Source organism: Chinchilla lanigera, unplaced genomic scaffold (assembly GCF_000276665.1).
Source record: "Chinchilla lanigera isolate Chin_1 unplaced genomic scaffold, ChiLan1.0 scaffold00060, whole genome shotgun sequence".
Classification (NCBI taxonomy): domain Eukaryota; kingdom Metazoa; phylum Chordata; class Mammalia; order Rodentia; family Chinchillidae; genus Chinchilla; species Chinchilla lanigera.
Genome location: NW_004955461.1, coordinates 11,597,947 through 11,623,249, shown reverse-complemented (window position 1 = coordinate 11,623,249; position 25,303 = coordinate 11,597,947).

Here is a 25,303-nt window from a genome sequence, read left to right as displayed (position 1 = left end):
AAAACAAAACAAAACAAAACAAAACATGGAGCAAGAAAAGATAAGTGTTTAAGTATCCTGCCATATCTTATTCTTCTTTTTTTTTTTTTTTTTTTTGTTGCTTTTTCTCCTCGAACTCACGACCTTGCGCATGCCAGGCAAGCGCTTTTGCCGCTGAGCTAAATCCCCAGCCCCCTTATTCTTCTTTTCTAAGTCATTCCCTTACTTCCTCGCTTACATTAAAAACTTGATAATCTGAAGAAGCCTGCAGTCCTCTTACATTCTCACGTGTTCTTTGCCTTACATCCAGTGTGCACAGACACACCCATGTCATTGCTACTGCGCTTCCTCGCCCGAGCCGCCTGCTCTGTATTCTGAGGTCATACTTTCAAGCTACTCCCCTCTCTCGCCCCTTTTGGGAGAATGTGATCTCGATCTGCTTCACAATCTTCCTCTCATTACAAGCCCCATCTTTATTCCACCAGTACCACTTGCTTCCCACTATAACACAGTGTCAGCAGATTCTCAAACTGAAGAAGCTATGGTCTGATGATGATTTAATAGAGGAAGAAATAGAAAGCTTAATTAAGGAGAGTGCGGATATCGCATCTACTAAGCAGCCTCGGCCCTGAATGTGCAGTCTTGACTACCAATAAGGTGTGTTATGAGCCGTGTAATATTGGTACCAAAGAGCAGAAATTTGAAAGCTTGGGGAGTAGGTAGAGCATTATATACTTTTAAAATATTATTATAATTCCTTGAATATTAAATGGGCTATAAAAACCACATTCACAAAGTGTTTGGTACATGGGATACAGTATTCGAAACACAACTAGGATATTTATTTTAATCAGTGAAGTTTTTTTATTTTTTTCTGTGAATTTAATGTACTCACTTTTTAAAAAGTAAATTATGAATTAAATAATGTCTCCTTTCCCTTCCTACAATGGTTTGCACCAGTAGTCTGTGCTCTGGAAAGTAGTTGTTATAGCAGTCAGGGCTGCCCATGGTGGCACACAGTAGGACAATCCTTTCTGATATGTACTGAAATTAGGTAAAGTCCTGTGACTTGATTTCATCAATAAAATGAATAGAATTTATGTCAGTCACACCAGTAATGAAGTCTGAAGATTAGCGGGTGGTTTGTCTCTCTATTTTTCCCTTGTTTCCTTCTCATAAATTTGGGAAGGTGCCCCTACCTGGGTCATAAGTGATTACTCTGATGAGATGCAAATAACCTAGGGTGCAAATAAAAGGTTTTTTTTTTTTTGGCTTTTCTCCGGTACCGGGAACCGAACTCACGACCTTGCACTTGGCAGGCAGGCGCTTTGCCACTGAGCTAAATCCCCAGCCCCTAAGCTTTTGTTTTCTTAAGTCATTGGGTTAGGGAATTCTTTGTTACTGAAGCATGAGCTCGTCCATCTTATTCCATGGGGTGGAAGCTGAGATCAGAAGAGAGAACTATGGGAAATATTAGGGTTTTGCTATCCATGGGCAAGTTCTAAAGTCTAATGATAGGACATAAAAGATGAGTAATATACTCATGACTGAAAGTCAGGGAGCAAACATAAATAAAAAAATACATAAAGGAGATGGTATAAGAAAAACAAAACAAACAAAATAAAACAAAACAAAACTCTGAGCCAGGCAGCAGAACCTAGAAACCAGCATTTACAAATAAGATTATGAAAGGTGATAGCAACCAGATACCCGTGTTTCTGCCAAGTTCTCTGGGTTGCTTGTAGCATTCTCCTGGACTGAAGGAGTTGTTAAGTTGTTATTAGCCTTGGCGAGGCTTAGGCCAAGAAGGAAATCAAAATAAACCAATTGATAAATCAATAAATATTGTGATATTTAAGTGTTATATTGAGTTTTTAACATTTACAGCCCATGGGAGATGACTGCTAAAGTGAACTGGCCTGATTGTGAATTATCTTAACTACTATTATAGAAATACTCTATCATCAAATGCATTAAGACTAAAGAGGTAACATAATTCTGTACAACAAAATAGCATTGAATGCTGAAGAACCCATGTAACATTGGTAAAGCTATTACGAATTCATTACTAAAACACAAATCTAGGGGCTGGGAATTTAGCTCAGCGGCGCAGTGCTTGCCTGGCAAGTGCAAAGTCATGAGTTCGATTCCCGATACTGGAAAAAAATAAAACAAAACACAAATCTTCAATGGAAATGTTATGGGAATATTATAGAACACAGCATTGTTTTACTGGTCAGGGTGGTGACTTGGTTAAGAGAAATGAATGTCTGTCAGTGCCAGTTGAGCTATAGTCCTACCACAGCCACTTCTTACAGGAATGGTCCCTGGCAAGTCATTTAAAGTGTCCGCCTTTGAGTCTCTTTATTTTTAAAGTTAAAATAATGTCCACTTAAAGTCAAGTTGTGTAAACTGTATTTCTATAAATAACCTATTTTGGTGCTCTGCACGATAATGTGAAGACCTAGAAAGGGCCTTGGAGCCTGACGAACTTGCGTAGTGCCTATCAGACACTGAATGTGTGCGCAGAAGGCAGTGTGAGCACGGGACATCTGTGCCCCTTGGTTTGAAACACGGAGGATTATAAAAGCCCACTGCCCATCCGCACATCGCTGGTGGATCAGGAAGTCAGGTTCTTCTCAAAGGACCTCTCAGGTGTTTTGCAAAATACTCAAAGGAGCCAAGAATTCCACACGGAAGGCCACCACCTGGACTCATCAGCCATCAGCCACCCTGCTTCTTTCCTACTCTGGCCTCTAGTTCTTGTTTTCTGCCCATAATGGTGATGGGTGCCTCCTTCCTATCAGGATGTCCTGTGCTCTGACTCAGTGAGTTTGGCTCAGAATATCCTCAAGCCATGGCATCCCGAATTCATTCACTCATCCCCTTTCTTTTCAACAAAATTATTTCCTACTCACCATCATTACTTTCTGGGTTATCCTTTAATTCTAAATCAATTGAAAAGATAAAACCAATATTAAATTGAAACTTGTAAAAATCACTACAATATTTCACATGTAAACTAAAATCTGTATTGACCGAAGAGAAATCTTATGCAATTCACAAACCACCCCACTATTTTGAATATTAAACACAAAAATGGCAGGTGGTCCCTAAGGAGGGCTAGGTTGCCATGAACACCTTTCTTTTTGTTTGTCCTTCCTGTCTCTGGAATCTTGCTCAGCTTGAATCTCCTGCTGCAATGTCACAGGGAAAGTAAGCTAAGTTTCATCTGGAGCAAGCGTAGGTGGTTAGACTTTTCACAAAGTCACCTTCAAGCCATGATATCCCTCAGAGCCCCCGCTCATCTGGATTTGGCTTTCAGCTTACAATTCTAAGAATTAAGCTCCACAATGAATACTACGTTCATCAAAAAAAGAAATATTAAAGCCAAGTGTGATGACATGAGTCAGGAATCCCAGCAGTTTGAGAGGCTGAGGCAGGAAGATTCCAAGTTCAAGATCAGTCTGGGCAATTTAATGACTTAGCAAAACCTTCCACAAAAAAGCAAGGAGGGGGGCCTGGAGTTGTCAATAAGTACTAATTAATTCTCTGGGTTCAATCTCCAGTACTGCCAAACAAACAAACAAACAAGAAAAGATAAATAATAAAAGCTCAATTGAAGACAATATGTGTGTGTGTGTGTATACATTTGTATACTTAGAACTCACTGAAATAGCTGTTAAATTTTGAAACAAAGTATTTTTGTTCATGTTGTTTCCAGGAAGAATTTGCCACGACAGACATTGCTCAGAATTTCTCCTAACACCCGGATGGGAACAGAGAGACATACATGAAAGCAACTTCAGTGTTGTTCCCACTTTTCCACAGTGGAGGGCCCGCAGGTGGGTGCTTCCACTGCATGACCCTGGAGGCCCCTGCCTGCTCCCAGAACCCTGCCTGCAGGAGGCAGCCTTGTGTGCTTACCTCCCTGAAGATGGAGAAGCACATGCTCCTTGCCTCCATGCCAGGGTGACTCCTGGACTCCTGGAACGCTCCCTTGAACTCTCACTCTGCAGATTCTACTCCCTAGTTCACCAGGAGTGGGCAGAAGGTGAGGCCCCACTGTTCCACACTCCTTCCTACTTCTCCTTCTCCCTAACTCTGAAATCATCCTGAGCTGTGAGTACAGGCACAAGATTCCATGTGCAAAAGTGGAGACAGATGATGAATGAATGGGAAGCTGACAAGGGAATAGAATTCTCCAGGAGGGCCACTGTGATACTGCTACTATCTTATCATATTAACAATGTGCACAAAACAGAAACATCTATAAATGCCTGAATGGCAAGCAGGTAGGTGCAAACACAGACTTAGATACTTGCCTTCACTCCAAGAAGTCAAACGTCTGGCTGTATATTAAATGATGGAAATAAAAAATAATGTGAATGCAAGACTCGAAGTCACAGCTTTATTGTCATGTATGTGGGAATGAAGCTGTCAGAACTGTGATGAGAACACGATTTTGTCACTAAGGTAGGAATCATGTCCTTCTCCTGCTCACTCTGCGCCCACCTTTGTCTCGCTGGGGCTCAGCCTCTCGCCTTTCACATTCCAGGCAGAAATGATTGCTTTGCAGAGTTTTCAAAGGAAAGCCTTCTGGACATCATTTTTCATTACTTTATTTTTAACAAGAGAGAAATAGGTGATAACCTTTAAAGATAAGTAAGTGGAACTGCTAGCAAAGGAAACATGAGGGGAAAGAATTAATTATTTTGTTTTTTTCGTAACTTTTCCCTGAAACCTTAGCAATTTTTTCTGTGATTTTTTTTTGTTTGCCTTGTTAAACACCATGAACATTGTCCCCTAATGCAGGACAAGAACAGGTTCCCTAATTAAACTCTGATCACCCGAGGCAGCCGCAGGAGTGTTAAGAAGCACAAAGGAATATCTGCCCAGGACATTCTGTAAAGGATGAATAGTTTGAACCATAGTTCAAAATACATTTCCGTGAAGGCATTTTAATTAAATTCATTATATAACACTGTTGAGCGCTACTACATGCTATGACTCATAAAAAGTCAGCCATATCCTTAAAATTTTCATGTCTTGGAAATCAGTAGGATGGGATGGTATTGGAAAGGATGAGGAGTCATCTTTGGAATACTTACATAACTATTTTATGTAATTCTCACTACATTCTTATGACATTGTGTTCAAATCTAGGTCTTGCAGTGTGGGAAACTACAGTTCACAAAATTCTGGGAATGAGGCCTATCCCACACAGCATCTTGTTAATTGAACTTGGATTCAGTCAGTCAAAGAAAGATACATATAGATTGCTGTGGGCTTTCAGAAGAAAGGAGGAGCCTTTGCACTGGTGGGGAAAATGATTAAAGATATTTGTGTTTCAGTGAGAACTTCAAAAAGATAAAGGGATTTGATTAGAAAGAAAGAGGGGGTTTTCTAGTGAAGAAAACAGCATGAGATAGGAAAGGACAAGAGAAACACCACAGGATCCATCCTTCTGTGTTAGTTTGTTCCTTCATGCAGAACCTCCCAACCCCAAATCTCATTCAGAGATTGCCTCCGACCCAAAGCACAAGATCTCCTGGGGATAAAGCTGGACATGGCTCTTTTGGCCGTCAGCCTCCTAACAGAGTGATATAAGACTTCTGCCTCCATTTCATACCTGAGATGTGATGGCAGGACACACAAAGGAATCTCATGGTTGAGTTTTATTTTCCACAGGAATAAAAAAACCGTAGAGGAGTTAATATCCCATGGAAACTCTGAAACCCTGCCTGGAGGACCAACAAAGTGGTCAAATGTTCCTGAGCATGAGGAACTGGTCATTCATTGAAATTTTCTTTGCTTTCTGTGGCAAATATATCTGTCCATTGTTCAACTTCGTCCCTAGCTCTGGGACAAATATACATATGTATTTTTATAGAGCCAAATTTGAAATCAGTTTTTAGGGATAGTAACTTCTAGGGAAACCTTTCACTGGTACAGGCTGCTTTTGGTTTCTGCAAGTCTTCTTGTTTGTTCGTAACAAAAATAAGGTAGTTTGGGAAGCACACAGCACTGGATCTGCTAATACAAGTGCCAAAGGTAACATCAAAGCATCAGATCAGAAGTTTGTGTTTGGTATATGTCGTGTTCTGAAAACAAGTCCATACATGGTGGCATGGACAGAATATACCTGCTCCCCTTTTGAGGAATTAAAAAAAAAAAACTAATCTAAAAGCTAAATAATTCCATCTGGGACATTTTTAAACATTCAAAAAGGGGCTGGGGATATAGCTCAGTGGCATAAGTGCCTGCCTGGCAAGTGCAAGGTCGTGAGTTCAATCCCCAGTACTACAAAAAACAAACAAACAAAAAAACCAAATAAAACATTAATAAATATTCCAGTTGGAGGAATTGTTAGCCCTGCTTATAATGATGGACACATCAAGTTTATGAAGTAATTTTGTCTCCTGATTAAAATAGTGAGCATTAAATTCAAATAAAGTTTTGTCTTTCAGTCCAGGGTTTGGAGAATTAACACCTGTTGAGCTATTGTTATGTGTCAGGTGTTTTGAATGTTAAAAAGTATAAAGTCTGGCTTATTAAATCTGCTTAAATGGGGGAAGAGAGTTAAATAAATGCACCGAGGAAACATAGATAGCAAAAGGTAAAGCCACATTTCACTATCTGGTTCATTTCTTTTACTACTTCATTTTATTTCCAGATAGTTTCTAATTTCAGATATTTTCTTTCAAAAGTCAATTTTTCAAGACACCCTACAGATTAAGTAATAGATCAACACCTTTTATTTCCTTATAATATATAAGGATTTAGATATTTTTGCATAGACTTACCATGGCCTTATAGTGAATGGAGAACATTTCACATGGCCATTGGCTGTAGATTTGGCCAGTGACTCACTTTGCTCAAGGGTTATTATAGACATAGACACAAGCTGGTCTTAAGTATTTCTGTAATTAGACTTATCCATTTTTTTTCTTCTGTGAAAAATTCATGTCACACTTTGCCCTTCATTCTTAAAGAATAGGACAAGAAGGGCTAGATCTGAGCCCGGTTGACCTTTGGGAGCCACGTTCAACCTACACCAATTATACTACAGCTGAGTCACCAACATCAATGGTAGACATAACAGTTAAAGTCACTATCCAAACCACTGAATTTGGTGATGTTGTCACTCTCATCACAAGATATTGTCTACTTACTTGTTCTTCTTGCCAAAAATAGCAACTACCTACAGATATGACTATATCTTCCTTATTACCTATGTTATTTTCATCTTTGGTCAAATAATTATCTATTTTTGACCAAAAGGTGTCCTGGATTAGGTGCAGTGGTCTCTGGAATGGACAAAGACATGCCAATGATTTTTGCTGTGACTTTCTACAATCTCACAATACTGTGAAGATTTTATACCCCTGATTTATGCATAGAAAGATTCCTCTTCTTGTTCTTGCAATACCAATTCTACTCAGCATGTAGAGGCAGCTGTAATATTTTTTAAAAAGCTTTGAGAAATCCACTTGTCAGGTCCGGAATTTTCAGACTGCATTTTCTATACCTTAACAAAGGGCAAGAGAGCATTGGAGCACGCAGGCCCCAAGTAAGAGAATCACACTGCTATCACTGGTAGAGGATTTGCTAATACCTGGTAAATTAGAACACGCGGTAACACGCATCTCAGCTCTGAAGGTGCATCAGAGTAATTGCGAATCAACGGTGCGTGAACATCTATATTGGAATGCAGATGGGCTGAAAAATTGGGTTGATGCTTACATCTTAACTTAATACTAAGTCAGGTCGAAGAAATGTAAAACATATTTTCTTGTGGAAACTGTTTAATCAGCATCTCTGTGCTTTCAGCTCTGAGTTAATATGCGGAAGCTGTTACATGATTCCCTTCACCAACTGGGTTCCTTTTAGCAGAGGGAGTTTACATCTCCATGTCCCTGACATTTTGCTCCATACTTGGCAAAGAACTGTCAAATGCTTTAGTATCTCTATTAAGGCATTTTCCTGATTGCATCTTATTTTGCCTTCTTAAAATATCCATGTGCGCACACATGCACACACACACACACACACACAGTTTCTACTTCTAATTGTTACACTAGAAACTAGCCTTCTTGTCTCTGATATTAAAGCTTTAAAGAAATAATTTTTAAAATAAATGCATGAATAGAAATAATCCTATGAATAGTCTGGAGATACAGAAAAGAGCTGTGGGAAAGCAGGTGTATTTCCAAGAGAAACTTGCACTTCTATTTCTGTTTCAGAAGGATTCTTTTTCAAATACACTGCAGTAAGTCCAAACCAAATAGATAACAAGTAATAATAAATAGATAAATACTTTCAAACATAATTATGAAGCAAGGCAAATACCAAAATAAGCTGAAAGGAACAGAAGCTCTGTTTCTTTTCTCCCTATTATGCCCTGAAACTACAAACTAAATTACACAGTATACTTTAATCTCTGGCATTGTCCAAATTGTAGTAAGTAATTCAGAAATGTTCATGCATAATTCACTAAAGAGTTCACTGTTTAGTATGTTTGTCCTAATTTAATAACTTCCCTGAATTATAATTTGACTTTTAATATATTGTGATTATTTATTAAATTTTAAATTAGTCTCGAGATTGCTTTCAGCAGACTCAAAAAATATTTGAATAACAAAAATGGGCAAAATTAGCTACCTTGTGTCTCTCATGTCTTTTTTAAAGTATTTGAAAACTCATTCGAGTACACACCTTGTTCGCATACGCACGCACGCACACACACACTTACATATTGTGACCAAAGAAGAAAATGAGCTAAAGTCTTATAGATGAGGAAAACTGTGCTGAAATATACAGAAAGCTATCTAGTTAAAATTCTGTCCCAGGAGTAATTGTCTACTTCATAGGACATGCTCAGCCTTTTACCCAATACCTTTATGTTTTCAGAAAATATTTTTCTTTGTTTCTTTTCTTGCCAAATAAGTTTGAATTTCACAGCAGGAAGCGAGGCAAAGCTGGGGCTTTGTTTTAATAAATATACAATGTCAACAAGAGGGATAATTCAAAAGCTATTCATTGTAATCTCCACTGCAAGGCCTTTTATTAATTCACCATTTTGCTTTCCCACTTTATACATCAGTACTGTCAGTTTGTAAAACAAAATGTATTTATGAAGAGTTAACTCAGCACCTGGTACTTAGCAGGAGACCAGTATGGATTTACTGAATGGCCCTATGAAATGTTTAGAAAATGCTCAGGAAATCAAACAAAATGCACGCATATGTTCCTCTTCAAAATGCTTCTTTGCTTTAGCTCCTTTATTTAAAAAGCTAGCATCATCCATCTTGTTTATAAAATGAAATCCAAATTCCTCTGGGCATAATCACAGTCTTTTTCACTTCGCACTCATTTTCACTCCTATTTAGTTAGTTCTGTAACCACATGAACGAACACCTTCTCAACACACCCTGCATATCATTTACCTTTTCTCATGTTTTGCTGCATAATAAAAAGCTATCCTTTTGGTACTAGATTTGTAAACAAAAACAGAAACCAAAAGAAAGAGCAAGAGAGAGAGAGAAATATCATCTGAACCTTTTGCTAAGGTACTTAGCAGAAGTGAGAACGTCTGCTTCTGTGGGAATGCAAGAGCTCAAGGATTTATCTCTCATAGTAGTTCCCATGTGGTGGTATTGTCATTTCTGTATGGGGATAAGTGTTTTATTAAACATTAAATGCTTTGAGGACTGGAGATATCCATTTATAGCAGTGGCATTAACTACAGCACTTTATATTTGTTACATTAGTTACTTGATGAAGAGTTGTCAGATTTAAATTAAATGTGGCTAAGTATCTACAAGTTATAGCCAAATCTTGGGTTGTAAGTAACTCGGTCTGCAAGTGTTCCACAAGGTAAGTAAACATTTCTAAGCTTTAATGTGGTATACAAGCAATGTCTTGCAATGTGTGTAACACATTCAGCATGCCAAATGTCACATGATTACAATTGCCCTATCTCTCTGTCTCTCTGCCTCTCACTCTCTCTCTGTTTGGTATAAGACTGCTTTGGATTATGAGTGGAAGGAATTATTTTCACAAACCAAAGTTTTGCTCTATGGTTATGCTGATAAACATTGAAATACAACATAAAGATCCAGAACTGCGTCTTCAAAGAAACCAAAGACCAAACAATGTCTTTGTAAAGAAGAAAAAAGAAAAATGAGTGTCAGAAAAACGTCAAAACGTGGACAAGTGATCTTCCGGGAGAGTAGTTCTAATTCTTTTCCTTTTTTATTTCTTTTTTATTTCATAAATTTTGCCCCAAGCCTCATTTGGGGAGATGGTATATAATGATGATGGCTAAAACTAGAAAAGAACTTACATATATCTGACCAGAGGGAAGAAAAGATAAAAATGGGCCATGGAAGCTGGTGGATGTGGGGGATACTTAGAGATTATTGGTAGCTGGAGAAATGCATCTACAAAAACTGTGCAAATATTCCAGCCTCATCTCTGAGGCATGGATGTGTAAAAAAGATCCCAAACAGTGTAACACAGATTTGGATATTTGAATCACTGTCCAATCTTAAATTAACCTCAGCATTATAAAAACATGAAAAAGAACTGAACCAATGAACTAAAGGCTTCAGTCATATCTTGAAAGATATGACAGTTATCAACACTAAGGATGTATGTCCCAGCCTATCTTCTGCATTTATTTTTTTTTATTTTTTTATTTTTTTGGTTTTTCTCCGGTACCAGGAACCGAACTCACGACCTTGCGCTTGCCAGGCAGGCGCTTTGCCACTGAGTTAAATCCCCAGCCCCTATCTTCTGCATTTAAATACACAAATCAAACTCAGACTTACAAGAGCAATGCCCAAGAAGTGCCTAAATTGTATGCCACCACAGAAAGAAGATGACATGGAAGTTGAGATCTGAAACTATGGCTTGATTCCTTATAGGAGCAAAGCAGCAAATTCTCCACAGGATTATAACAGGACACAATACTTACATGAAATTGCATTCCCAATATCTACATGAATTTTTTTTTGAATTCTAGATTTCTTTTTTTTAACCTTGAGACCATGATTTTAAGTGAAATAAATCAGACACACAAGCTTAAATATCCTATGATTTCTCCTATATGAGAAATTTAAAATAGAAATAAAAAGTAAAATGAAAGTTATTAAAGACAGGAAGATAGATCTGTGGAAAAGGGAGGAGGAAGAGATGGAGTGAGTTGGTGGGGAATGAAAAGGAAATCAAGATGTGTTACATACATTTACCAACTCTGCGGAAGACATGTAGTACTTGCACACTTAAAATTAAAAATTACTTGATACAGAAAAAAGAAATTCTGTATTGGAAAAACAGTCAACAGATACTAGCCCAAAAATGATCAGGTATTAAAATTACAAAGACTGAAAAAAAGAGTTTAAATCAGTTATGCAAACTGTGCTTTATAAGGTAAAGAAGGGCACATTCATGTTCAGTGCAAAGGGGGAAGGTCTCAAATTAGAAATAAAATCTATAAATAAGAACCAAGTGAAATGTTTAAAAAGAAAAAATACATAATCTTAAATAAAAGTGAGCTGTATTGATTTAGTAGCAAAATTGGCAATAGAAGACGAAGTCAATTTGAAGATGGATCAACAGGTATTACCCTCTGCGAATAACAGAGATAAAATGCCAAAAAAGGAGAAAAACTCAGGTCTCAGTTGCTTGTGGGAAATTTTCAAAATGTCTAATATTCATTCTAATAAAGTAACAAGAATGAGAGAAAATATACTGGTGTTAAAAATATTTAAAATTAATTTAAAATAATTGCTGATTTTTTCCCAAATCCACTGAAAGATTTAAATCCAGAGTTTTAGGAAGTTCCACAAACCTCAAACAGAATAATTCAAAGTTAACCAATTTTAGACACATCTTATCAAACTGCTAAAAATTAAATCTAAGGACAAACTATCAAAAGAAGTTGGAATAAGTGACATTCTGCAGACAGGAAACACTGATTTGAATAATTGTAAGGACTCATCAGAAAAAAGAAAGGCCAGAGCAATGAAAAAACAAAATCTTACAAAAAGTCATAGAAAGCTATGCCACACCAGACTGTTATATCTAGAATATTATTCTGTAATGAAAGTTACAAAAATTCTCAGATAAGGGATTAGTAAAAAATATATCCCTTGTTTGCTGGTTCTGAAAAGAAAATTATATAAAAAATTATTGAACATGAAGGGAAACATAATAGAAGGTAACACATATCTTTTAAAATAAATATCATGAGAACTGATAAACATCTAGGTAAATGCTATAAATAATGTGCTATCTCTTAAGCCATTTAAAACATTTACAAGAAGGAAAGCACAACATTTTCTAGTGGGGTTTTGAGTGTATATAGATAAAAGACATATCACAAATGTAAAGCAAATGTCAATGACTTTTAGGGGGATAAATGACTATATCTTGTCAAGTTTCAACATTTTGTGTAAAATTGTAAGATACTGTTTCTAGGTGCATTGTGAAAGGTTCACTAACAAACCTTAGTGAATTCCTACAATTCTGTCTAGCAAAAATATGTATTTTCTCTACCGTTCTTTTATTTTTTTCTACTGTTCTTTTAAATTATTATTTTCTTATTCCCTTTAATGGTTTGATCAATCTTCTACTCTCACATCTGGTAATCTGAGTAACTTTGTTGAAGATAAAATATGTAATGTAACAACCACTGTTAATCCCTATCATTTGGTTTGAAACCCCATATCATTTTTTATGTCCTTGCATTGTTTTGTTTGTATTTTGCTATTGTTCTTGTTTTTTGTACTATTTTCTTTAAAATAAAAATTAAAAAAAGTAAGGAACAACCAAAATGGTAATAGAAAAATTAAAATGGAACACCAAGAACAATTCCCAGAATCCAATACAAAATGACAATGATTCACAAAGAATCAAAAAAGAGAGAAATTAAAAACAAATAATACAATGGGAGCCAAAATCCAGCTATATTAATAGTTTATATCACATATTAAATTTTAGTTATTTAAATACTGTAAAGGAAAGACATAGACCAACAAAATACACACAGAACAAAATACAGTACTACTACCACCTGCTAACAAAGGATACTTAATTTACTAAAACAGAGACAAAATGAAACTTACTGTGCAAAATCATAGTCATGTATAGTAAGCACAAACAGTATTCACCATTACTTTTTTAATACAGAAAACATTGAGATTGGCAAAGGCTTTACAGAGACAAAGAGGAGAATGTCACACTCATAAAAGGGACAGTAAGGAATATGCAATGTTACAGGTCTCTAAAACTGTTGCAGGTCTCTACACCTGGTAAAAATACCAAGTTAAATGAAGCAAAGTAGAGAGAGATACAGGGAGAAATAAAAGACTCTGTCATCATAATTGTTCATAATTCTTGCTATCAAGGACTGATGTAATAATGAGAAGGAATCAGCAATGATATTTAAAATCTGAGGAATGCAAATTGCCCTCATCTAATTAAAATTTACAGTCTCACCAGCGGAGGATACACACCCTCTTAAAGTATGCACAGTACATTTGCCAGAATAGTTTCCATGATGGATCATAAAACAAGGATCAAACAAAATCATACAATTGGTGTTTGGCCTTTTAGGTAAAATGAAGTGTAGTATCTGTTCTCATCAGTTTAATATCTGATACATCCTCTATCAGAGGACAAGCTCTTAAATGGAGCTTTGGAGCTGCAAGATGGAATAGGAGCTTGTTCTATCCATTCCACATATCAACCTGGTATTGCAATATCTCCAGGAGCAGTGTACCCCTAAAAAGTCAGAATTATACACAGTGCATTCTCTGATCCCAGTGGAATGAATTTCAACTTAAATAATACAATGTGGTATTTGAAATGTCCAATGTATCTAAAAATTAAGAGCACTTTTGTAAGTACTTCCAGGTACAATTGCATGGGAAATTTAAAAAAGACTTTGAACTCAAAGTTTATGCAAATATCACAATGGAAGAAGGATATAAAATTAGTAATCTGTAAATCTACTCAAGGGAAAAATAAAACAAATAAGAAAGCCCACATAACTAGAAGAAGAAAATAACTAAAATAAGGGAATAAATCAAAGAAAAAGAAGACGACAAAAAATTAACAAATTAACAGTTCTTGGAAAATACCAATAAAACTGTCAACCTGTACTAATCACAAAAAGAGAGAACCAAAACTATAAATGTCAAAAGTGAAAAATGGATTATTACAGGAAATATTATGAGTAATAAAAGAGTTTGAAAATAATGCCTCGACCATTTTATATGGGTTCCCTTGACAAATTAGAAAATATGGATGAATTCCTTAAGAAATATAACTTATTAAAATAAAAGCAAGAGGAATTTTAAATATATGAAGAAGTTGAATCTATTATTAAAACCTTCCCAAAGAGATGACTCTAGGATAATTTGCTATCTCTGAAAATTTTACCAAACATTCAACAATAGGAAAATAAAACTCAAATACATGAAACAGAGGAACAGGTACCATTGTTCTACTTTCTTTAGGACTTGTTTCCCTAATTCCAAATGGGACAAAGACAGTCCTAAAAAGAAAAACAACTCCAGTACAATATCCTCCAAAAAAGAAAATATTTTCAAACAGAACCTAACATTATGTTAAGAATATATCATGATCACATGGAATTTAATCCAGAAATGTATGGTTGTTTAATATTTTAAAAGACTGAATTGATATAATTTATCTCATTTATAATATAAAGAGAAACATAATTCCTTAAATAGGTACATAAAGATCATTTTAAAAATTCCATTTACTCAAAGTAATAATGGTAGGAAAAAGACTTTTGAAAGTAAGACATGAAAGTGTATAGCAATCCTGACAGTGACAACCATTTCCCTCTGATTTTAGGAGCAAGACAGCAAAATCCTTTCTCCCTCTTCAGGAAAACAAACCCCTTCAGCTCAGCCTTGAACTGGAAGTATTAGAGATTCTTGCAATTTATTCATTTATTTATTTTTTATTTTAAAGAGGAAAAATAACAACAAAGACAAAAATGAAACAATACAAAAACAAAAGGATACAGAATTTCAAAGCAAGATGATAGGCATTAACACTGATTGTTATATTACATATTGTTATCTTCAATGAAGTTGCTCAGATTACCAGGTGCAAGAATATAAAATTGATCAAACAATTCAAGAGAATAAAAAGTAATAAAAAAAATTAGAAATGATATGGAACTTCACTAAACAAAGAAAAAGCTTATAGTCACTAAAAGGAGATAAAAGTGGTTATTTACATATTCTTATATGAAGATAATGCAGTTATTTACTGTCTATGAAATCTAATAAAAAACAAAACAAAAATAAAAAAAATAGTAGAAGTTACTTATTAATTTACACACACAGTGCCAATATTTAAACTGAGCATAGTAGCACATGCCTGTAACCCCAACACTCAGGAGGCTGAGGCAGGAGGATTGCCATGAGTTTGAGGCCAACCCAGGCTACAAAGTGAGTTCAAAGCCAGCTTGAACTACATAGTGAAACCCTGTCTCAAAAATACAATAAATAAATAAATAAATAAATGTATGTTAATATCTAAAATCAATTGCCTTCTCATATGCTAGTAAGAAACTATTGGAAAATAAAATACTGGCAGCTAAACTGTGCAAACCATGATGAAAGTTGGAGGGCATGAATGAATTTGCTGGTTTGTTTGGCAGAATTATTTGCCTCCTAACAAGTTTAAAAAATCTGTTTCTAAAAACACCATGTTCATAAGGAGAGGGCTGAATTACAACTTTTGAAAGGGCACACTTTTTAGTTCTTTTTGTATTTTGGTTATTAAATAAATCCTTATGTGGAAAACAACATGACAGCTTACTTGGATATTAACACTGTCTGAACTTGTACCTGTTTTGGATTGTGTACTGTTGAAAACACGGACCAAGTAACAGGAAAACCAAGCTCTAGCTTTGATTCTGAAACGAATCCAATGTGCATGTACTCTTTGGAGGATATTTCATTATTCCTGCCCTAAATTTTCTTAACTAGAAATATACATACTTGGCAAAAGTGTGTTACAAGGTGTTGTACAAATATAAACATCATTTAAATTTCAAAAGTTAAAATATTTTCAAATTGTAATGCATGCATTTCTATGGTAAAACCATATATTATAGAATTATAAAATGGAAAATATATAAGTATACCATTTCTTTTCATTTATCCATATTCATGTTATTACAACTTTTTCTGCATTCTCCAAGTTGATTTTTGTACACATGTACACATATTCTCTACTTTAAAATCCTTCAAAATATCAGTGTTCTTCCTTTTCTTAGTGAGCATAGAGGGATAATTATTTATTTATCATAGTGATACACATTAAAAATGGCTCACTTAAACTATTAAATGAAAATCGCTGATTGTTTCCATTCAAATTATACTTGTCTTTTAAGATCCACTTCAGGGAAGGACCAAAATAGTAAGTGAATATATGAATAAATTAGTACTCTCATCTAAAACAATGAGTTATTTTTTTGAAAATTTCAGATACATGCAAAATATTTATTTGAAAATCAGCTATTATGCAGTACATATTTTTTCACCTTTTTAAACATATCTGTGTTTTTGCCTTTAATTGATCAGTCCTTTTCTTTAAAGAAATCTTATTCCAGGTTCGCTTTATGCTTCTTTTTTTTTCTTGTTGTTATTTTTATATGTGCAAGTAACCGGCTGCTTTTCCTGTGCATGGAAAACACAGAGAGGTTGTGAAATAATTCTGAAAAATAAACCAAAATCCAGTTTTAGAAATGAAATATTTGAGGTTCCGTTAATGCAGGGATGTTTAAGAATTTATTTACCTATAAACACCCACTCTCTTCCGGACAATTCAGTATATGTTTGAAAACTAAAGGCTCTGTTCCTCAATGCACATTTTTAGGGCAAGTTTTCATAATATATTTGCAAAGCACTTTTGATGTCAAATGAGCCCCTCTACTCCACTTCATTATCATAAAAATGCCAGTTCTTCTGCAGTGAGGAAATTCAATTACTTATGACTAAGGTGTTTGGATGAAAGTGACAAAATGAACAACTGTTAGAGCAAAGACCAGCATTTCTACAATCTCACACGGCTTTAGAGGAGGCTCTATACATATGGAAAAATGACAGCAAAAGTGGGGAGTGTGCAGTGCTTAAACCACATTTGATCCTTTTTCTAATTCATGTTCTTAATTTTTTTTTTTTTTCAGTTTTGAATAACCATATCAGAGCGGCATTATCTTTGATTGTATTTTCTTCGGGCTGAATCTGTTACACTTGAAGGAAAGGAGACACATTAACGAGGACTGAGTTGAGAGGTCAGTGACAGAACAGAACACTGCTGTAGAAGGTTTATTGAAAGAGGGGTATTGGTGGGCAGAGTGTGTTTCAGGGAGAAGGATGCTGTTGAACTGCCAATGTGACCATCTGATGCATCCTTTTGGGCTTTAACCTGCAGACCTGTCATGAGTGAGCAGAAAGTCACAGCCAGGTCACAGTGTCACTGTTAGAAAATGGAACTGATTTACTTACTGTGTGCAAATGTTCAACCTCAAGTAGATGCATGTTTTACAGGTTTAAGCCGCAGGTTTCGTTACTAAAACCTGTAACACAACTATTATGATGATTATTAGTACTATTACTCATTTTTATCTTAGAGCAGGGGATTGAACTTGGGGCATGTTGCATGGTAAGTGCCCTCTCTTTTCCTAAGTTACTCTCAAATACTTACTATGTGAGAAGAGAAAGTTCTTTATTGTGAGACAGACTTGTGTTATGTTACTGGATTGACACTTGCTACCTATCTGTGCTAGGATAATATCTTAATCACTTTCTTCTTTGCCGGGACAAAATACCTGACACCTGCAACTTCAAGAAGTAGAGGTTTATTTGAATCAAGTTTCAGTCCATGGTCTGCCGGCTCCAAAGAAGAAACATGGTAGAGATGCACGGTAGAGGAAACACTGATCATTTCTGGGATGACGGGAGGCAGAGTAAAGCAGTATCTCATCTCCTCTGCCAGATTCCAGCTACAGCAGCAGCCCAGCTATCCCAGGCCCCAACTCCATTCATCCTCCAGTCACGTGAGGCTTTGGAGATGGTTTTAGCTCTAGACCATAACAGACAACTTATTTAATGGTTCTTCACCTTCACTGTCTTGTCTGAAAAGTAAAGACAATAAGCCTCGGTATAGAAGTTGTCATAAATTGAAGGAAACTGAGTGAAATGTCTACTTCAGTGTGAGCACCACAACTTTAACTCATTCCCCATTTCCTTGATCATATTTTATTAATTACCACCTATTGGCAATAGATCTTAGTAACCACTGTGAAAGATTCAATGCAGTGATTAACACTCAGAAAGCTTTTCTGTAGAGATAGATCTTAATAGTGCAAATGTGAGCTTCAATTTACTTCTTTCTGGGAGGGTCAATTATCCAAGTAACCCCTTTTCCTAGCTAGAATGAAATAACACCCACAGGACACAGCTGCCCACATTTGCCAACTTCACTCAGCCAAATGCCCCCAAATGTGGCTTTCGCTTATTGAAATTGGCCATCGGGTATTCCCAGCACTGCTTTCTCCACTTAATAGCGAATGTTCCATTGCCCTTCTGCAGGAGAAACCCCGATTTTCTCAGAAAATAAAGCCTATTTATAAAAACTGCTGGTGGGAATAAGTCCCTTAGCTTTTTTCTTAGAGGTGGAGCTAAGAAGTGGACTGCTTCCACGGTTTCAAAACTGGCTTCCTAGGTAAATGATTCTAAGAACCGGTTCCATCATCGTATTACTTTATGACCTGGAGGTACTAACTCCATGATCACAACCTGAGCAATTTTAGTCTGTTAACTCATATTTTCAACAGATGGAAGATGTATGGTTGAAGCTCCTATTTCAACATCTGACAAAGCCATGGGCATCTGCACTAGATGTCCGAGTTCTTCCCTTCCTGATTTCCTACCAGGTCACTTTCTCTTTAAGAGAGGACCCAAAATCACGATGGCTCTTGCTTCCCTGAGACTTTCACGCTGAATGAATTGGTGCCTATATAACGCTCGTGTTTGTGACGGATGCAGGTTGTTTTTCTCTGTATCCAATACCAGTTTTTTAGTTTATAAAATGAATTAAATGGCACAGGGAATTCAATCAGAAATAACTATGGTTTCACCAAAAGGTAAGAAAAACCTAAGATATCACTCCCCACACTTCTTACGGTGTCTTACGGTGTTTTACTGGTATCGTCCACCACGAACCACAGGTGTTTTCCAAACACATGGAATCTTCATTTAATACGGCTTCTATTGCTATTGTAACTTTCTAAACCTGGGCACATTCTGTTCTCTGGTCGCCTTCGTCAGGCTGGAGCTGCTAGTTAGCAAATTCACCGGTACGATGTCAAGAGTAGGCAGGACCCTCGGGCGAACGTGCCCACGCTCAGGGTGCTTGCTAATGGTCTGGCCCACTGTGGACAACCTGACAAAACTACCGCTAGGTGGCGGTGTTGCCTCATTTTCTAGGCCGAGGGTAATTTCGAAGCCTCCTGGGAGCTCTTTTCTGAGCAGGTGAATTGATAGCAATTTCAACTCTAACATGGATGACAGATTTTTACAAAAACTATTAAGCCTAAAAGCACTTCTCCTTATTAAATAAGTAGCGGCAGATTTTGAGAGTCCCACCCAAGAAATATCAGAAATTTATTTTGAGGTAAAATGTTAATATTTTATAAAATGGGCATTTGGCACTTACCTTTCGGGCTTTTCGTTATCAATAACGTCTACTATCACAGAAGGAAAAATTCAGTGTCGTTATAAGTAAAAAGGAAGTGTTTTGGATGCATTTGCGCAGAAAGGGCATCTAAGTCTCAGGGGTCCTGAGGAGGCTTCAGGCTCTGCTGCTGCGTTCTCTTTGCCTCTGGCTCTCTCTCAGGACTGTGGGGCAGGAAGTGTGTGGAAAAATTCTTGCTGTGAGTCATAGCCTCTTGGTTTGGCCAGAGGCAACGACTGTAAGAGTTGTGCGACCACCAGGTCTGCCGGCATCCCCAACACCAAAGGCGGTGGAGCCACAGCTGTAACTGAAAATTTCCTAGTAGTCATATTTTTAAAAAGTAGAATAAAACAGTAAGTTACCCTTGATAATGTATTTTTTAGCCCAATACATTCAAGTGTCATCAATTTAACACTTGCTACTGTAGTGGATTGATAACTGGTGGTCTACTTTAACCTCCAGCTGAACTGAGTAAGCATGGCGCTGGGTGTGGGAGGCCCACCTAGGGACTGTTGACAGCAGCACGAGAGGCAGAACTGGAGGAGAAGGAGGCTGTTGGTAGCTGAGAAAGGCTGCTGGAACTTGTAGAAGCTGTAAGGAGCTGTTGATTGTTTTGGAGGAACTCGTTATGTTGGCTTTCTTGATGAACTTGGCTGTTTTCATCCTCCAAGGAGCTTGGGACCTCTTTGGTGCTGAGAATGGCTTCAGTTCACTTTGGGGGAGCTCTGGTCCTCACTCTGAGCATTGTTTCCTGGCTGCGGAGGGGAAGAAGGTGCACAGCTCAGCCTCCTGAAGAAGCTTGCTGTGTTGGCTTCCCTGATGGGAACTTGGCCATCTTGATCATTGGGGGATCTCGGGACCTCCCTGTTGCTGAAGATGGCTGTGGTACCTTTCAGGGGAGCTCTGGTTCTTCTGAGCGTCACTTCCTGGCTCCAGTGCAGATCCCTCAGCCTGCTGGCACAGATCCTTCATCCTGCTGGCACAGACTTCCTAAATTCCACCACTGAACTTTGGGCCTTCCCAGCGCAGATCGGTGAAACAGGCCTGCATGAGACGTTGTGGGCTCTGGGCCTCCAGTTGAATTTGTGGGAGGCATTGCTATGAGCTCTAGATCTTAAGCTGGACTCATGCAGGACATTATCATGGGATCCAGGCCCCCAGCTGGATTCCTTGGTCTTAGTGTGTGGACAGATTTCCTGCACTCTTTTTTATATAATTTTTGGGTGACTATTAGAAATAAACTTGTAAAATATGTGTCCTGTATTATATTATTTTTCCCACTTGCAAAATAAGCCCCAAACCATCACAGATACATATAAACATTTACTGATGTAGCTGGCTTTCATTTTATGTTGCCTTGGAAATCAATGTGTAGTTCACATTTCTAGAAAAGTCAATCCGGATGCTACTTTGTTATTTTTTTTGGCAGGGGGATGCTTTAGTTTCACAGGGATGACATCTATTTTTGAATTTCATAGAAACTGCTGTTCTACATGCCTGCATAGTCATGAACATAATTAAATGCTTTCCAATAGTGGGCTAAGTATCAGGGTTTTTAAGTTTAAATTAAATTAGTTCAAATTAAATAAAACTGAAATTCACTTCTTCAGAGCACTTGCTACACATCAAGAGCTCAATACCAGAGAAGCTCAAGGCGGACAGGCTGAAAACAAACTTAGTGGAACTTACTATTAAAGAAGAGATCGTTACTCCTTACAACCCCCGGGAATTTCCCAAACTGAAAAGAGTTGTACCTTTGGTATAACCATTCTGCCCAGTGTGCTGGGTCTTTTGGAAGGAAGGTACCCTATCTTTATACATGTTTTCTTCTTTTTCATTTCTTTTGGTTACCTTTCTTCCTTTTGTTTTATATGTTTGTGACATATAATAAATACATTCATCTTGGGGACCTGGTACATGCTGCGCAGAGCAAATCTTGATCCTTTTGCTTTGTGTTCCTCTTCACCTCCCCCAGAACCCTTCCCTTCCCCTGTATATGGATCATAGCATAGAATTTGTCATATTCAGGAATTTGACAAGTACCTGTCAATTTAAATTAATAATGATTCTGTGAAAACTGAGGGAATTCATTAATCACTATTAATATATTCCAGACATTCATCAAAGAGGGTTTCAAGCTAACTGGTATTGAGCTAAGGTGTCCTCTGACCCCACCAATCCCTGTTCAGCCAAGTGCCCACATATGACTAGAGTCAGTCACTCCTCTACTGAGGGACCTATAAAAAAATAAAAGAACTTGCATTTTATTGCATTTATATTCTTCCCCTGACAATTATCGAACTTTACAAATCTCAACCTCATTACGCTTGGAGAAGTGCCAACTGTCTTCAGAAAACTGTACTAAAAATTAATGGTGGAGAATTGCGGAAAGGAAGTGTTGGGAAAAGGACATACGGTTAATGATGACATATTATTGGAGAAAACTGCAGTAGCTTGCATAAGTTCTGGTGACAGGAATTGGACAGGGACTGGTGCCAACCCAAGTGGTCAAGCGTGAGAACCCTTAAAGCTGCTTTGCGCAGCTACAATTCCGCCCCGATCCTATCTGATAGGCAGCGTTGCTTCCCAGTACTGACGCTCAGCATGGGACAGGCTTGGCCGTAAAGAAGAGAGCCACGGGGAGAAGCATCTGTCTTTCTGTTAAACTCACTCACGCTGTGTCTGAATCTAAAGCACACACATGGAATATCAGGACATCCCCATACCTCTCTCAACCCCATGGCTGCTACAGTACAGAGTTGTTAAATTTCTCACCGGGGTAAGAAAACAGTTCTAACTGTAATCAGGAAGTAAGGGAGTTTGGATGTAGGACACTTTGTGCTTCCAGGCCTAGAAATAATGTCCATTCTGATTTTTATCAACAGAACACCCTTCAGCACGCTATATTCAGATGCTGTGTTTTTCGTAGTGTGCGTAAAGGGCATTCTGAGTTCATTTTGTGGAAAGAAGATGAAAGAGGCAGAGTTCAATGTAAGTATGTGGACTTTTTGAAAACACTCACTCTGTTGTATCCATGTAGAATTTCCTGAAAGTCTCAAGACAGTGACTCAGCCAGGACTCCATACCTGTTAATGAATTTTCAATTAATTTTACCAAACTAGACAAAAGATTTGTGAGAAGAAAAGAATTATTAAATTAAAGGAAAGTTAACAAAAGAAATTGCATAGATTCCCTCAATCTTGCCCAAACCCACAGTCAGTTCTACCTGGAAGCTCCTTAGAGATGTACATAAAGCAGGATGAAAATCAATATATCAAAGAATATTTTATTGTGAGCAGTTGATGGTCAAACCTAAAACAGAGGTTTCTATCACAAACCTAATCAGGCTCTGTTTTGAATCTTTGGGTCTGGGTCAGCAAAACTCAGGATAAGAGTTTAGAAGAAATGTGTGTGTGCATACTTGCATACATACACACACACACACACACACACACACACACACACACTGTTACCCTGGGAGATTTGGCCCAATCAGTTTATTAGAATCTGGTCAGTACTGACTTTGCACTGAAAAATGAAAGAGGAGGAATCCTTTGTGTTTCCCTAAGGTTGATAAGTCTAAGAAAAAGCATCATTTTTGAAATTATGTTCCAAACTGCCCAGGTTCAGTGCAGAAGTGGAAGAGTCCTGCGTGCCCCTCTAACCCCATAGCCTCAGCTTCCTTCTGAGGACTGGGTGGAGGATCTGACTTTGTGATTCCTCCTGCTGTCTCTTGCCTGACATCCTGTGTCTGCTCTTCCAGCCCTGATGTGCTTATCGCTTATTTCTTTCTCTTGTGTATTCCCAGGAGCTTAGCAGAACTGCATAGTTACCAGTAAGTGGCCAAGCTTCACAGAAGGGAAATAAACGCAGAGGGTACACAGGACACGGAAGAGTACAGCCAAGCTCTGTCTGAGGGAAAGTGTGCTAGTCATCCCTGTGATGGTTGTGGGATCCCACTCTGCTTCCCACAGCAAGGTGAACCACTTTCCTCCTGCTGCATGAAGGAGTTTGTTGTCCCCACTCAGTGTTCATTTCCTCCACAGAGGACAAGCTTCATCCCAAGGACAGACCACATGGCAGCTGCGCCTGCCCCATTGTCCTCTCTGAGGCCATCTGCTTTCATTGGCTGAAATGCAGCTCCAGAGTGCTAGGCTGTTGGTTGCTATGCAGAAAAAATAAACATCTACAAAGTTTATAAAAAAAGGATCACACAATACTCTATGCTTCAAGTCAGTCTACAACTTATTAGATATCTGACCTCAGGCAGGACAAAGCTCATTTTGTCTTTTAATAAAGGCAACCGTAGTATTGATTTATGGTTCTGGTAAAGGGTTGAATAGATCTGTGTCTCCCAGGTCTCAAAATACAGTGAAGGTATGAATTTATGACTGTAATTGTTGGAACTACAGATAGAAGTGATGCATAGGAATGTCTAAAATTGTCTATTAACACAATGTAGATGTATTTATAGATTTACATACAGTTAGATTTGAAACTAAGCACCATTTTAGGCATTTTTTGGGGGGAGGGTACTGGGAATTGAACTCATGACCTTGTGCCCAGCAGGCAGGCACTGTAGTGCTGAGCTATAGCCTCAGCCCAGATTTACACACAGTTGTGGCAGAGAATCCAATGGAATCCTGAATACATGTGGCCCAGCCCCCCAACTGTACCATCTGTGACATTTGTGTAATGACTCTAGGAGCCTCTGCCCCTTCCTGCTGTCTCTTGTGGGATGAGCAGTGGATAGCAGAAGCTCAAGCTCAGTGAGTTTCACATTGAAATAGCACGCATTAGAATTCGGCATTGTTATGCCTGCCCTTGATCAAATGAGTAATGAATCTTATCAAAGCATATCTCATTTTTCCAAGTTACTTGCATAGTCCACTGTCCTGCCTCAGCCACTTTGTGATTTGTACCAGTCTGGGGCCCAGAAGAGTATTTTTCTTCCACCCCAAGTAGTAGAGAGTGTCCTTCAGCCAGGAGGGACAAAGGAGTCCAGCCTCCCCTCAGGGAGAGTTTAGTATCACAGTCACCACTGGGAAGCAGATTGTCTAGGTTACTTTCCTGTCCCTGGGACAAAATCCTCAGCACCACAACTTAAAGGTGAAAAGATTTATTTTTGCTCAGTTTTTAGAAGATCCAGTCCATACTCCTCTGGCTCCACAGCCAAAAAGCCACAAAGGAAGGGCCCGGACAAAGGACGGATGACCATCCCAGAGCAGCCAGAGAGCAGAGGGGAAAGGAAGAGACAGGCAGGGAGGCAATCGTCCATTGCCACAGACCAATGATCTTCCTCTTTCAATCCCCAGCCCCTCAGAGCACATCTAATTAGGAGCTCTGGGGTGGATTGGTGGACTCATTAATACCCTTATGATCCATCACCTTCAAAAGCCCCGTCTCCACCAATGGGGCTTTGGGGGGACATTCTAAATCTAAACTGCAAGGGGCTGAGGATTTAGCTCAGCGGCAAAAGCGCCTGCCTGGAAAGTGCAAGGTCGTGAGTTTGGTTCCCGGTACCGGAAAA